The sequence below is a fragment of the Gossypium hirsutum genome, chromosome A11 (assembly GCF_007990345.1).
Source record: "Gossypium hirsutum isolate 1008001.06 chromosome A11, Gossypium_hirsutum_v2.1, whole genome shotgun sequence".
NCBI lineage: Eukaryota > Viridiplantae > Streptophyta > Magnoliopsida > Malvales > Malvaceae > Gossypium > Gossypium hirsutum.
The window spans coordinates 72,281,960-72,299,584 of NC_053434.1; the positions used below are offsets into that span (position 1 = coordinate 72,281,960).

Sequence of the window (17,625 nt, forward strand, 5' to 3'; positions counted from 1 at the left end):
AGCCCAAGTTTAGTCCAATTCGAAAAATGCCAATTTTGAGGGCTCTTAGGCATTCCAAAGCCTATAAATACACCCTAGAAGAGGAGAAGAGGGGGGACGCAGAGGAGGAAACAAGGAATTGCTCAAGGGAAGCCGATCGATCCATCTCAGAAGCCGGATTCACCATCAAAACTGAAGATCTCCCTTCAAATTCCCTCAGGAGTTTTAGGTTTTCTTATGTTTTGTTATTTTTATTCTTTTGAGATGTTTTCTTTCATTAGTATGAACTAAAACCCCTAAATACCTAAGGGGGATGAATCCTAAGATGGATCTTGTTATTATTATCTGAATTGTATGATAAATATTTGACTTGTTCTTAATTATGTGTTCTTAATTCTTGTTTTGATATTCCAGGATATTGATTCAAGTTAAGCTCTTATTCAGAGGAGGAATAGATCCTGTCTAAGAGTAAATTTGTCATAATTAAGTGGAGTTGGTTGCGTGCCTAGAGATAGGGTGACAAGATTTTGCCGGATTAGGGTGAAACCTAATAATGGGATCCTAGATCGAGTTAATGCAACCCTAGGGCGTTAATTAGAAAGAGATTTCAATTATTCAAACTAGGGTTAGACGTTGTTAGTCTCGAGAGGGATAATAATATAACTTAGGGATCTCTACGGAACAAGTTGAATGAATAAATCGTTCGATTTAGAGTCAAATAACAAGTGAATTCTATGTGGATTTTCCCTTAGGTATTGTCTTAATCAATCGAGTTTTCCAAAAAGTATTTTTCCCAAATTTCTTTTCTATGATTTCTTAGTTTAGTTAATTAGTCAAATAAACAAAATCCTTTTATTTTTTAGGCTAGATAATAAAAAGAAAGTTGATACTAGTACTTTTAGTTACTTTGGGTTCGATAATCCGGTCTTGCTAAAGCTATACTACTGTTCGATAGGTACACTTGCCTTCATCGTGATAATAGCTAGTTTCAAGAATGATTCATTATAAATATTTAAAACCTGTCACGAATATCACGTATCAAGTTTTTGGCGTCATTGCCGGGGAGTTAAGATATTAGGAACACTCGATTTTTATTACTTTAGCCATTTACTTTTACTTCAATTTAAATTTTATTCTAATTTTTATTACTAGTTCTTATTTTTCCTTTTGTCTGGCAGGTTCTTATAGTTTATGACTAGAAGAAACCCATCAGGAACATTACTTTTTGACAGTGAGATCGATCGCACAGTTCGCAGAAACCAAAGAGAAATAAGGCGAAGCTTAAGATACACAGAGAATGAGCAAGAGGACGATATTCAAACCACAACCGAGGAGATGGCTGGAAACCAAAAAAATCTGCTACCTCCTGCGATTGCTGTAAATCAGAATCCTGCTCCACGCACTATGTATGATTATGCTAAACCTAATTTAATAGGAACTGTGTCAAGTATAGTTAGACCTGCTATTGCTGCAAATAATTTTGAACTGAAACCTAACACAATTCAAATGATGCAACAGTTTGTTCAGTTTGATGGTTTACAGGACAAAGATCCCAATGCTCACTTGGCAGATTTCCCAAAATTTTGCGATACCTTTAAAATTAATGGCATTTCTGGTGACGCCATTCGCCTTCGGTTGTTTCCATTTTCGTTGAGGAACAAAGCTAAACAGTGGTTGAACTCATTACCACGAGGGTCAATTACTACTTGGGAACAAATGACCGAAAAGTTTCTATTAAAATATTTTCCGCCGGCTAAAACGGCTAAATTACGTAATGATATCTCTTCTTTTGTGCAGATGGATTTAGAAACACTTTACGATGCATGAGAGAGATATAAGGACCTTTTGCGAAGATGCCCTCACCATGGGTTACCACTCTGGCTACAGGTTCAAACTTTTCATAATGGCCTGAATCCTTCGACTCGACAAATGGTTGACGCAACTGCTGGAGGAACCATCAACAATAAAACACCTGAAGATGCCTATGAATTTTTAGAGGAGATGTCACTGAATAACTATTAGTGGCAAGTCATGAGGACAAAGCCAACGAAAATAGTCGGTGTTTATAACGTCGATTCGGTCACCATGCTCTCTAATCAGGTAGAACTCTTGAATAAGAAAATTGATGGTTTTCTTAGTTCTTCACATGTTCACCCAGTAATGCAGTGCGAAGCAATTGGAGGTGGATCGAGCAATTTAGAATACCCACCTTATGGCCACAACATAGAGAACGAGCAGTTAAATTACATGGGTAATAATCCTTGATATCAAAACAATCCTTATAGCAATACTTACAATGTAGGTTGGAGGAATCACCCAAAATTTTCATGGGAAGGCTAAGGAAATCAAAAACCACCACCCCCTCCAGGCTTTCAGCAGGCACAATACTAGTAGGAGAAAAAGCCGGACCTTGAGGAGATGCTAACCAAATTCATCTCGGGGTCAGAGACTCATTTTTAGAATACCGAGACGGTACTCAAAAATCAACAAGCATCGATCCAAGGGCTCGAAACTCAAATTGGACAGTTGGTTGAGATGATTTCAGAAAGAGCACTAGGAAATCTACGTAGTAACACCGAACCCAATCCAAAAGCACATGTGAAAGCAGTTACACTGAGGAGTGGGAAAGTGTTAGCTGAATCAGAAAAGAAGCCACAACAAGAAGCTGACAGAAGCAAAGGAGAGGAGGTAAAACCCGAAAGCAATGATAATCCAATGCCAAAGGAATATAAACCACCAATTCCATACCCAGAAAAGTTGAAGAAAGACCGCATGGATGCACAATTTGGTAAATTCCTTGAACTTTTTAAACAACTACATATTAACTTACCTTTTGTTGAAGCTATATCGCAGATGCCTACATACACAAAATTTTTAAAGGAGCTCCTAACAAACAAAAGGAAGTTTGAAGACTTATCTACAATGGAACTTAATGAGGAATGCTCGGCTATACTCCAAAACAAACTACCAACCAAACTAAAAGATCCAGGAAGTTTTACTATACCCTGCTTAATTGGTAGTTTTAATGTTGATAAGGCACTAGCTAATTTATGTGCTAGCATTAATTTGATGCCATATAAAATGTTTAAACAACTTGGTCTTGGGGAACATAAACCCACTAGGATGAATATTTAACTAGCCGATAGATCTATTAAATATCCTAGGGGTATTATAGAGGACATACTTGTAAAAGTAGATGAATTTATATTCCCTGTTGACTTCATTGTGCTTGATATGGATGAAGATGTTGAAGTGCCTTTAATCTTAGGGCGTACATTTTTAGCCACTGCTAGGGCCGTTATTGATGTGGGTAATGGTAAAATGGTACTTAGAGTAGGTGACGAAGAAATTGTTTTTAAAATTTATGATGCCATGAGATTTTCTAGGGAACAGGATGACTCATGTTATTTTATTGACTCTATTGATCATGCTGCTCAAGATTCTTTTCAGGAAATCATACATAAGGACACGTTGGAACTGTGCCATGCCCAAGGAGAGGAGATAGATGACAATGATTCCGAGACAGGTAAAATAAAAGCTAAACTGAACTTCAATGAATCTTTCCAAAGACAAGCATAATATGAGGACATTAAAGGGAACGATGATTTTAAGCAAAAACCCTCTATTGAAGAACCTCCCAAACTAGAACTCAAACAATTACCAAATCACTTGGAATATGAATTCCTTGGAAATAATTCTACATTACCAATTATTATTTCATCTAACTTGCAACCCAAGGAGAAAGAGGAATTAATCCAAGTATTAAAAGAACATAAAAGGCCATAGCTTGGAAAATTTCTGACATTAAAAGGATCAGCCCTTCTTTTTGCACCCATAAAATTTTAATAGAAGATGAATATAAACCATGTGTGCAAGCCCAAATACAGCTGAACCCCAACATGAAGGAAGTTGTTAAACCCGAGGTAATTAAACTTCTAGATGCTGGAATTATTTATCCTATTTCTGATAGTTCTTGGGTAAGTCCAGTGCAGGTTGTTCCTAAGAAAGTAGGCATGACTGTGGTAGCCAATGAGAAGAATGAACTAATTCCAACTAGGACAGTCATAGGTTGGAGAGTTTGCATTGACTATAGGACGCTAAATGATGCCATGAGAAAAGATCACTTCCCCTTGCCATTCATTGACCAAATGTTGGAAAGATTATCAGGGCACATGTACTACTGCTTCTTAGATGGACATCTCGCTATTTTCAAATCCCAATAGCTCCTGAAGATCAGGAAAAAACGACATTCACATGTCCATACGGTACATTTGCTTATCAAAGAATGCCCTTTGGATTATGTAATGCTCCTGCTACGTTCCAGCGTTGCATGATGGCCATCTTTGACGAACTCGTAAAAGATATCATGGAGGTATTTATGGATGATTTCTTGGTATTCGATAACTCTTTCCATCTTTGCCTTAAAAATTTAAAACAAGTTCTAATAAGATGTGAGGAAACGAACCTTGTACTTAACTGGGAAAATGTCACTTTATGGTTCAAGAAGGTATTGTGCTAGGACATAAAATTTCTAGTAAATGGATTGAGGTTGATAAACCTAAAGTCGAAATCATTGAAAAATTACCTCCTCCTAGTTCGGTTAAGGCTATTAGAAGTTTTTTAGGACATGCTGGGTTTTATAGAAGATTTATTAAAGATTTTTCTAAAATAGCTAAGCCTTTGACCAAATTACTAGAAAAAGATACGCTCTTTAATTTTGATCAGGAATGTTTAGAAGCATTTAATAGTCTAAAGGATAAATTGATTAATGCTCCAATTATAATAGTACCTGATTGGAATTTACCTTCTGAACTAATGTGTGATGCGAGTGACTTTGCAGTGGGTGCAGTTTTGGGACAGCGAAGGGACAAGCACTTTTAACCTATTTATTATGCTAGCAAAACTTTGACAGCCGTACAGGAAAACTACACCACCACGGAGAAAGAATTGTTAGCTGTGGTTTTTGCATTTGATAAATTTAGGTCATATCTAATATTGTCTAAAGTTGTCATTTTTACTGACCATTCTGCCCTTCGCTACCTGTTTACTAAGACTGATGCAAAACCTTGACTCATTCGATGGATTTTGTTATTGTAGGAATTTGACTTGGAAATTCAAGATAAGAAAGGAGCAAAAAATCTCGCAGCTAATCATTTATCCAGGCTTGAAAATTCAAGTACTAAAGAGTTAGATGAAGTGGAAATAAATGATTCATTCCCTGAAGATTAATTTTTTGCTATTTTTAACTCAAAGGTACCTAGGTTTGCAGACATCGCGAATTTTTTAGCCGCTAACATTATCCCAAAAGGGTTGACACATCAGCAAAAGAAACGATTCTTTACTGATGTGAAAAACTACTTTTGGGAAGGTCTTTTTCTTTTCCGTATATTTGAAGATCAAGTCATTCGGCGATGCGTTACAAGAACAGAAGCATTAAAAATCTTGGAACATTGCCACTCAGGACCAGCTGGAGGACATTACGGTGGAAGTAAGACCGCACATAAAATACTTGAATCAGGTTTTTATTGGCCCACCTTATTCAAAGATGCCAACAGGTATGTTATTTCTTGTGACAAATGCCAAAGGACAGATAATATCTCTAACCGTAATGAAATGCCTTAGACATATAAGCTTTCATGTGAAATATTTAATGTTTTGGGTATCGACTTCATGGGTCCATTCCCTAGTTCATTTGGAAATAAATCTTAGTAGCTGTCGATTATATGTCTAAATGGGTTGAAGCCCAAGATCTACCTACAAATGATCCTAGAGTAGTGGTACGTATCCTTAAAAAACTTTTCTCTCGATTTGGAACACCTAGATTAATCATCAGTGATAGGGGGACTCATTTCTGTAACGCTCAATTTGGAAAAACCCTCAAGAAATATGGAGTTTACCACCAAACAGCTACCCCTTACCACCCTCAAACTAGTGGCCAAGTGGAAGTGACAAATCGAGAACTTAAACGTATCCTAGAAAAGATGGTAGGATTAAACAGGAAAGATCGGGCAATGAAAGTAGATGATGCATTATAGACCTATAGAACTGCTTTTAAAACCCCCATAGGAACATTACAATACAAACTAGTTTATGGAAAAAATTGTCATCTACAATTTGAGTTAGAACACAAAGCATTCTGGGCTATAAAATTTCTAAACTTTGATCCCAAACTTGCAGGTGAAAACAGGTTGATGCAGTTAAACGAGTTGGACGAATGGCAAACCTATGCATATGAAAATTCAAGACTATACAAGGAAACAACGAAACGATGCCATGATGCACGGTTAAAACAAAATAAACAATTTGAAGTTGGAGATCTTGTACTATTATATAACTCGAGACTCAAATTGTTCCCTGGGAAGCTTAAATCATGATGGTCGAGTCCGTTCGTAGTCAAAACAGTTTTCCCATATGGCACCATAGAAATAAGTCACCCCTCGCAAGGTACTTTCAAAGTAAATGGACATCGCCTCAAACCTTACAATGGTGAGAAATTTAAAGATGATAGGGAGGAGCTACGGCTCCACGAATCTCCTTAAGTATACTCACATGGTAAAGTCTAGCTTAGACTTTAAATAAGCACTTCTCGGGAGGCAACCCGAGCACTAACAATATTACTTTCATTAAATTTTAGTTTTTAAAATCTAACATGCTAACCAAATCATTGAACACAGGCTTTTCAGAACCACACGACCAGGCACACGGGTGTGTTATAGGCCGTGCACATACTGCGGGATGCAACATGGCTGTGAGATATGGCCGTGTGAAAATAGGGCAAAAATTTCTTCCCCAACACGAGATGTGATAAGTAGCCACGGTCGTGCGACATGGTCATGGGCGAAACTCCCAAAATAACACGGGCATGCAACACGCTCGTGTTTTGAAACCGTGGGTAAACCTATCATTTAACACGGGTGTGCGCCTACATATACGAGCATGGGAGAAGTGAACGGAGATCAACACGGCCGTGCAACATGGCCGTGTACACCAATGCACTTAATTTTGAAAATTATGAAATGCACGGGCTGAGCTTAGAGCACACGGGCGTGCCCCACGGCCGTGTGCCCCAATTTATCTATAAACATTTATTATTTATTTTATTTTATTTTTATCTCTATATTTTGAAATTTCTTTATTTCCTTTTAATACTATTTCATCCTGAGTTTTTACAATTTTTATTCTTCGGCTATTTCATTACGAGTAATTATGCTTCAGTATACCTCTTAAAGAGTTCCTGATTTTATCACAGTTATAAAGAGCTCCTCAGCTCATCATCACATAGGAACTAAAAACTCCACTGGGAAAGGTTCTCCACGACTGCAATGTCCTGTTCAACCACGACCATAGCTACCACCAGATATAATATTCTTTTGGCGCAGGACTTATGGACTAATGGGCCTCTAACACCACTGGAGTATCCTCCTCCACTCTCACACCAATTATTCTCCAAAACTCCAGTTCAAGGAATTTATTCATCATTCAGGAAGTTTCACTTCTCTTCCTATCTTATGATTATATATCTATCTTTTTCAATATATTACCTTTGTACATTGAGGGCAATGTACATCTTAAGTGTGGGGGGGTCTTTTATATCAGAAAAATCCCTGAATTTTGTTTTATTCTCATGCGATCTTCTCATATCATTATTAGAATAAATTTCAATTAGTCTATAATGTTTATTGATATATCTTGAATTAAAACATAGACATTTATACATTGATTGTTTAAACTTTAAGCCATTAGAGAATCAAGCATGATAAGTTGATTTTTGAAGAATTAAAAACTTTTAGGTTGTTCCCCCAAGTTTAGGTATTATTTGGAGTTGGAATTCACAAGTTTAAACATTAAAAAGCCATAATTTTTGTGAGATCTTGAGCCTTTAGAGCATCTATTATTTATTTCATGCTCACTTTCATTATGAGTGTGTTAGTATTGAATTGTTATTCTAGAACTTGTTTGATTATGCATGTCAAGACCACACCATTTGATTTGATATGTCAAAATTATAAAGGCACTTAGGTTTAACCCACTCACTCCATAAAAGCCTACCTTCACAATTAACCCTTAGTGAACCCCCTTGAGCCTAACAACCCATTCATTGATTTACCCTCAATATTAACCTATAACTCATTATTGTTGAAATCCCCTAAATTAATTTAATCCCTCTTTTTTGTCGAGATTTGAGTTGGAATAGTTGCTTAGCTATGTTTTATTCTATTTTGTAATTTGACTTGTTCTTAAAAAAATACATTTATACATATTAGTAGTAGTGATCTTCTAAGCTAAAAAAGTTAAATTCCATTTTCTGAGAAAAAGCTCTGTTGTACGCAATTGATGATTAGTCATTTTTCTAGTTAGGTAATTTTTCAATTCAATCTTGATTCTAACCCTTTCTTTCAGCTTGTGACCACACCCTCTAACCAAAGCCACGTTACAACCCTCTAAAGACCTTTTGATTGATTTTTCATCTCAATTTACAGTGGTAGAGATTTGATTTTCATGCAAGCTTACGGTAATGACTTTTCATTATTGACCATTGAGTGCTTCATTTATTGTACTTAAACACCTTGAGTGATTTGAGTGAATCTTTAGTGAGGATGTGAAACTCTGTGATATTTTGAATCAAAGGAAATTACTTAGATGAGGGGAGATACCTATGTTTTCATAATAAAATGCTCAACTTGGAATGTTTGAAACTTTGATGTTCTTTCAGTTGAATTTTCAATGTATGATTACCTATGGATTATTTTGAGATATTATCGATAGAAATTATAAGTTTAGAAGAATTTATTTTGATTATGGGTTGAGGATTTTGCTTGAGGACAAGCAAATGCTTAAGTGTAGGGGTATTTGATAAACCGTAATTTATACATATTTCTATCCCATTCTTAGCACATTTTATGGATGATTTTTCCTTAAAATTGGTGAATTCGATCTCCTAATGCCTTAATCTCATGTTTTATACTTAGGTGAGCATAGGAGAGTGAAAAGAACGAGAAACGGGCCAAAAATGGAGAAAATGGGCCAACGTACGAAATCAACACAGCCTGGACTTCCTCACACGGGCAGACCACATGGCCGTGTCCCTTTGGCAAGGTCAAAGCATGATTTACACGAGTAGATCACACGCCTGTGCCCATTTAACAGCCTTGACCACGGTCTTAAGCAATCACACACGAGTGTGTGACACGGGCGTGTCCCTGCCGAGCCCAAGTTTAGTCCAATTCAGAAAATGCCAATTTTTAGGGCTCTTAGGCATTCCAAAGCCTATAAATACACCCTAGAAGAGGAGAAGAGGGGGAAGCAGAGGAGGAAGCAAGAAATTGCTCAAGAGAAGCCAATCAATCTATCTCAGAAGCCGGATTCACCATCAAGACTGAAGATCTCCCTTCAAATTCCCTCAGGAGTTTTGGGTTTTCTTATGTTTTGTTATTTTTATTCTTTTGAGGTGTTTTCTTTCATTAGTATGAACTAAAACCCCTAAATAACTAAAGGGGATGAAACCTAAGAAGGATCTTGTTATTATTATTTGAATTGTATGATAAATATTTGACTTGTTCTTAATTATGTGTTCTTAATTCTTGTTTTGATATTCCAGGATATTGATTCAAGTTAAGCTCTTATTCAGAGGAGGAATAGATCCTGTCTAAGAGTAAATTTGTCATAATTAAGTGGAGTTGGTTGCGTGCCTAGAGATAGGGTGACAAGATTTTGCCGGATTAGGGTGAAACCTAATAATGGGATCCTAGATCGAGTTAATGCAACCCTAGGGCGTTAATTAGAAAGAGATTTCAATTATTCAAACTAGGGTTAGACGTTGTTAGTCTCGAGAGGGATAATAATATAACTTAGGGATCTCTACGGAACAAGTTGAATGAATAAATCGTTCGATTTAGAGTCAAATAACAAGTGAATTCTAGTGGATTTTCCCTAAGGTATTGTCTTAATCAATCGAGTTTTCCAAAAAGTATTTTTCCCAAATTTCTTTTCTGTGATTTCTTAGTTTAGTTAATTAGTCAAATAAACAAAATCCTTTTATTTTTTAGGCTAGATAATAAAAAGAAAGTTGATACTAGTACTTTTAGTTACTTTAGGTTCGATAATCCGGTCTTGCTAAAGCTATACTACTGTTCGATAGGTACACTTGCCTTCATCGTGATAATAGCTAGTTTCAAGAACGATTCATTATAAATATTTAAAACTTGTCACGAATATCACGTATCAATAGTTATAATTAAAGGAATAAATTATGTAATATATCATAAATTTAAAAAGAAAGGAAGCCATTTTTTTCTGCCATTCATCTTCTTGGCCGGAACATGGAGAAAAAAAAAGCTTTTATTCTTTCAAGCTTTGTCTCTTCAATTGGTAAGCAACTTTAAGTTTGTTTATCGTAATTTTTATGTTTTTGAGATCCCGGGAGCTTGATTTAGCTGACCGGTGTACTACTTTGCAAAATTGTTAAAGCTTTTAAAAGTTTTTGTTGAATACTTGATGAAACCGGTGCTATTTTGTAACACCCCTTACCCGTATTCAACGCCGGAATAAGGTTATGGAGCATTACCGGACTTACAATACTTTTAAACATACATTACATATACAATTATTTATTCGAATACAACAAAATCATAACCAATCATAGTGTGTTTTAAACGAGCCTAAGAGGCCTTAAACATACATTAAGAAGGGTTTGGGAATAAACCGGATATTTGGGAAATTTTTCAACACTTAGTAAAATTGTTCTCAAAACAGGGGACACACGCCCATGTGGCCAAGCCATAAGTCTCACAAGGCCATCAAACACGCCCGTATCACAGGCCGTGTAGGTATTCAAAATAGGAGCACATGGCCGTGTCCCAGCCCGTGTCCTACCCCGTGTACTCTCTGACTTGGGTCACACGCCAACACACACGCATGTATGGCTAGTACTTATGCCCTAAAAATGACCACACGCGCCCATGTGTCAGGCCGTGTGATAGGCCATGCCAAACATGTAGGGTATACTGACTTATGCCACACGGCCTAGTCACACGCTCGTGTGGGAGGTCGTGTGGAGCATACTAACTTCATTTCAATTTTGCACACCAGAGGACACACGGCTAAGACATACGCCCGTGTCTTTGCCCTGTGGACAAAAATAGGCTATTTACCAAGCCAATTTACCACCCACAACTTCATGTACCAAAACAACCCAAATGGCACCACAATATAGCATAATAGAACATATTTCTAGCCACAACCAAGATAAATTTCATACCATTTCCAACACTAATAACCAACATGTTTATAACTTATGTTTTTCTTAGTCAAACATACCTAAACACATATACCAATCAACTAGCTAAACATTTACCAAAACACATCATTTTGTACCAATTCACAAGCATGATACCAATTCCATAAACCTCATAATTTAAGTCATTCACATATTCATCTATGGACTCAAAATACTTTTACATGAATTCGCAACATAAGCCATATATTTATATATACCAACATTTGGTTCATACATGCCAAAACAAGCCAAGTCTCATGGCTATATATATACAACCCAAAACATAACCATTCATAAGTCATTTCAAATGGCAAAACTCACTACCATAATACAACCAACATGACCAATATCCTATACATGCCATATGATCAAACCATAAGCTCAAAAGTACCAAAGTGATAGTTGGATAGTGTGACGTAGTCTCCAATGATCACCGAATCCGGGCTAGCTTTGAAATCACTATAAGACATGGAAAAATAAACAAAGTAAGCTTTATAGCTTAGTAAGCTCGCATTATATAAACTTAACTAATCGCAACTACACCATTTATTAAGTTAAACATATTAACATAAAATTCATGTTTACTAACAAACCTTTCACCTACTTATTTATACGCTTATATGCAAACTTTGTAACTTCTTCGATTTAAAGCTCATACTATGCATGTACACACCTGTACCAATCCATAACAAGCTCATACATATTCGGAATATCGTTGAATACTCAATATCTCACACACTAAGTGTCGTACATAGCCGAAGCTATCTCAAATTGCACACTAAGTGCCATATATAGCCAAAGCTATCTCAAGTCGCACACTAAGTGCCATATGTATAGCTGAAGCTATGTCGAATCGCACTTTAAGTGCCACATATAGCTGATTTGTCGTCGAACATGACTGTAGTCCCATATATACAATTTATGCAATATCAAAGCATTAAAAGCATAATTATAACAATGCTTATTACATACGAACTTCCTCAGATATTAAAAAGGCGAATCAAGTCGATTAGTCGGCAACTTTTGTTTTTCCTCGATCCTTATCCAAATTCTGTTTTTCTTGATCTAAATATATTAAAAATTAAATAATTTAATTAACTATTTATTAAATTCAATCCAAAATATGCATTAGGGCTATTTTACACATTTGCCCCTAAATTTCACATTTTTCACAAATTAGTCCTTATTTCATAAAATTTCAAATTCATGCAATTTAGTACAAACCCATGCTTAACCGAATTTAATACATGTTACTAGTAGCCTATATTTTCAATTTATTCACACTTTTAACGACCACATTTCACATTTTCTCAGTTTAACCCCTTTTTGACATTTTTGTCAAAAATCACTTTACAAAAGCTATTATTCTAACATTAAACCTTCCAAATCTATCATAAATCATCAAATTAATCAAGCATTCAGCAATGGAAACATGATAAATCTTTAACAGTTTTGAAATTTAAGGTACGGGCTAGTTAGGATACGAAGCAACGATCTCAAAAATATAAAAATCATTAAAAAGGAACAAAAATCGTACCTTAATTGCCCAAAATAACTTGACCAAAAGAAAGAAATGGAAATGGATTTCTCTAGCCCTAATTTTCGGTTGAGGAAGAAACTAAAAGATGATACATATTGTTGATTTTATGTATTTTATCATTAATATATAATTTACTAATTTAACCTTGGTTTAAATCATTAAAATTCACTTAATAGATGTCTATAAATGTCCACCCATAATTAAAATGGTATATTTACCACATAAGGACTTCCACTAATCAATTTCGTAGGCATTTGATGCCTTTAACTAATAGAAAATCATTTTTGCATTTTACGCGATTTAGTCCTTTTTATCAAATTTAGCAATCAAATTCTAAAATTTCTTAACGAAAATTTCACACCATCATATATTCATGCTATAAAAATTAAAATAATAATAAAATAAATATTTTAACCACAGATTTGTGGTCCCAAAACCACTATTCCAATTTGACTAAAAACAGGTTGTTACAACTCTGCCCCCTCAAGGATTTTCATCCCCGAAAATCTTACCAGTGAATAGGTTAGGGTACTATTTTCTCATAGTTTTCTCGGGCTCCCACATAGCCTCTTCAATACCATGACGTTGCCATAATATTTTTACTAAAGCTATGCATTTATTTTTTAACTCTTTGATCTCTCGAGCTAGAATTCTAATTGGTTCTTCATTGTATGTCATATTAGGTTGAATCTCAATTTCTGACGTGGAAATTACATGTGATGGATTCGATCTATATCGACGCAACATTGACACATGAAATACATTATGAATCTTTTCTAACTCCAACGATAAAGCTAGTCGATATGCCACTGGCCCTATTCATTCAATAATCTCATACAGCCCGATGAATTGTGGATTTAATTTGCCTTTTCGACCGAAACGAAGTATTTTCTTCCATGGAGATACTTTCAAAAACACTTTGTCATCGATCTGAAAATCAATATCTTTTGTTTTAAATCTGCGTACTATTTCTGACGATCTGAAGATGCTTTCAAGCAATCGCGAATTACTTTCAATCTCGTGAATATTTTTCTCACTAACTCAGTCAAATATAACGGAGTTCAGCATTTGCGACCATACAATGCTTCATACGGAGCCATCTTTATGCTCATTTGAAGATTGTTGTTAGACGCGAATTCAACCAACGACGAATATTTCTCCCAATTGCCTTCAAACTCTAAAACACAAGATCGGAGCATATCTTTGAGAATCTGAATTACACACTTAGATTGCCAATCGATTTGTGGATGAAAAGCTGTACTATAATTCAACTTTGTACCTACAGCTTCTTGCAATTTCTTCCAAAATCATGATGTAAACCTTGGATCTCTATCTGAAATAATCGAAACTGGCACCGCATGCAATGTAACTATTTCAGTAGTGTACAATTCAGCTAACCTATTAAGCGAAAAATTAGTACGTACTGGAATGAAATGTGCGGATTTCATCAGTCAATCCACGAAAACCCAAATTACATCTTTCTTCTCAGGAGACAAGGGTAATCCCAATACGAAATCCATAGTTACTCTATCTTATTTCCACTCGGGTATCATTACAGGCTGAAACAAACCTGAAGGCACTTGATGTTCAGCTTTAACTTGCTGACACACTAAAAATTTCGCTACAAATTCAAAAATGTCTCATTTCATACCAGACCACCAATACAGTTGTTTCGAATCATTGTACATTTTAGTACTTCCAAGATGAACTGATAAGCAACCACTATGTGCCTCATGTAAAAGTTTCTGAATCAATTTTGGATTCTTCGCTACGTAGATTCTATCTTGGAATATCAAACGATCATCAGATCCTATTTGGTACTCTGAATCACTAGTCAACTCACATTGCACTCTTTTATCTTGCAACTCAGTATCACACTTTTGAGCTTCACAAATTTGTTGAAGAAAATCCAGTTTACCCTTTAATTCAGCTAATATCGAACCATCATTAGATAATGTCAACCGTGTATTCATTACTCTCAAAGCAAATAATGATTTCCTACTCAAAGCATCTGCAACCACATCTGCTTTCCCTGGACGATAATCGATCACTAACTCATAGTCTTTCAATAAGTCGAGCCATCTCCGTTGTCGTAAATTCAAATCTATCTGAGTCATAATATATTTTAAGCTTTTATGGTCAGTAAAGATGTGACATTTTTCACCGTACAAATGATGTCTCCAAACTTTCAATGCATATACAATTGCGGCCAACTCTAAATCGTGCGTCGGATAGTTTTTTTCATGTTGCTTCAACTGTCTAGAGGCATAAGCTAAAACTTTTCCCTCTTGCATCAATACACAACCCAAACCGTTCAATGACGCGTAGTTGTAAATCACAAATTCTTTACTCGATTCAGGTTGAACCAATACTAGTGCCTCTGATAACAATGATTTCAATTAATCGAAACTTTGTTGACACTTCTCGGACCATTCAAACTTGACTTCTTTCTGTAGCAGTCTAGTCATCGGTGTAGAAATCATTGAGAACCCTTTTACAAAGCTTCCATAATAATCAGCAAATCCCAGAAAACTTCTAACCTTGGAAACATTTCTAGGTGGTTTCCAGTCAATAACTGCAGAAATCTTGCTCGAATCAACTCGAATGCCATCCACTGATACAATATATCCCTAAAATCTAACTTCCCAGAGCCAAAACTCACATTTGCTGAATTTAGCATACAGTTTCTTATCTCTCAAGGTTTGAAACACAATTCTCAAATGCTCGGCATGCTTAGATTCATCTCATGAATAGATCAAAATGTTGTCAATAAACAGAACAACAAATCTGTCTAAAAACAGTTTAAAGATCTGATTCATCAAATCCATAAAAAAGGCAGGAGCATTAGTTAGGCCAAAAGGCATAACAAGAAATTCATAGTGTACGTACCTCGTTCTGAACGCAACCTTAGGCACGTTTGAGTCTTTAACTCACAACTGATAATAACCCATTCTCAAATCAATCTTTGAAAACATTGTTGCACTTTTCAATTGATCAAACAAATCGTCTATTCTCGGTAATGGATAATTATTCTTTATTGTAACCTTATTGAGCTGTCTATAATCAATACACATTCTCATTGATCCAACTTTCTTCTTTACAAACAATACTGGTGCACCCCAAGGCGAAAAACTCAGTCTTGCAAAACCTTTATCTGTTATGCAACTGAGCTTTCAACTCTTTTAACTCTGTCGGAGCCATTCTATACGGAGCTATAGATATCAGTGATGTTCCCGGTACTAACTCAATGGCAAACTCAACCTCTCTGATTGGTGGCAACCTAGGCAATTATTCTGGAAATACATCCGGATACTCACAAACTACAGATACCAATTCAATCTTCTTTTCAAACACTTTATTATCCAATACGTATGCAAGATATGCATCACAGCCCTTTTTCATACATTTCTGAGCTAACATGGACGATATCACAGTAGGTAATTCATTCGAATCATCAGACTCAATCTAAAGAATTTCACCATTTTGACATGCCAATTTAATAATCTTTTGTCTATAATTCACAATTGCATCATGCATAGTCAACCAATCCATACCTAAAATCACATCGACCTCATCAAATGGGAAAAGCATTAGAATAGCCGGAAAATAGTGACCCCAAGTTATTAAAGGATAGTTCTTGCATACCTTGTCAACTAGAACATACTTGCCTAAGGGGTTTGATACTTTAATCACAAACTCAGTAGACTCAATAGACAAACTCTTATTAGACACCAAATTCATACATATATACGAGTGAGTCGATCCTGGATCAATCAATGCAATAACATTAGTATCGTAAAGAGAAAATGTACCAGTAATGACACCTGGTGATGACGTATCTTCACGAGTGCGAATAGCGTAAGCTCTAGCAGGTACTCTGGCCTTTGATCTCACTGTAGAATCTTTCATTGTACCATGATTACCACTTACATTTCTCGTATTTCTTGGTGGCCTCCCCCGAGTAGCTAAATTGCTTGATCTTGCATTCTAAGATTTATCTTTCTCATTTAACTCAGGACAATCTCGGATAAAATGATCTCGTGAACCACAACTGTAACAAGTTCTATTATTATTTTTCATCCAACAATCTCCAAAATGCCATTTTCCACACTGTTGACATTTGGGTTTAACATCTCTCACATTGCCAATACTCGATACCGATGTGGCTTGAGCCCTAGGGCTGGTGTATTGCTTTCCACAATCTCTATTGCCACTGAAGATGTCGATCAGTAAAAGTAGTCTCTGGATTTCTTCAACGAGGATTGGTAAGGTTTACTCATCGATCTCTTCATCGAGTCTCTTGCCTCTAAATTAGCCTTTCTCTTTTCTCGACTAAAGTCTTCGGCTCTGCAAGCCCGGTCAACTAACACAACAAATTCTTTTAAATCTAAAATCCCGACTAGAAGTTTAATATCTTCATTCAACCCATCAACAAATCGCTTGCCTATTATCTCTTCAGTAGAAACATACTCTCGAGCATATTTTCTTAACCGTACAAATTCTCTTTCATATTCGGTTACAGACATGTGGCCTTGCTCCAATTCTAAAAACTCTTTATGCTTTTGATCTAAAAACTGTTGACTGATGTTCTTCTTTCGAAACTCTGTCTGAAAGAATTCCCAAGTGACTCTCTCCCTCAGCACTACCGATACTAATGTATTCCACCACTGGTATACAATATCACTTAAAAGGGATATAGCACACTTTAAACATTCAGCTGGCGTGCAAGAAAGCTCGTCAAACACTCGAATCATATCTTCAAGCCAAAACTCGGCTCTCTCAGGGTCATCATCAAATTAGCTCTGAACTCTTCATCCCTGTGTTTATGGAT

At 36.0% G+C, this 17,625-nt stretch overlaps 1 non-coding gene across 1 annotated transcript; it reads right to left on the reverse strand.

Annotated features, from left to right (window-relative positions):
• Positions 1-1,743: 1,743 nt before the first annotated feature.
• Positions 1,744-1,850, reverse strand: LOC121210679 (small nucleolar RNA R71). The gene has a single exon (XR_005905793.1). It is a non-coding gene; the product is annotated as a small nucleolar RNA R71 (small nucleolar RNA).
• Positions 1,851-17,625: the final 15,775 nt, after the last annotated feature.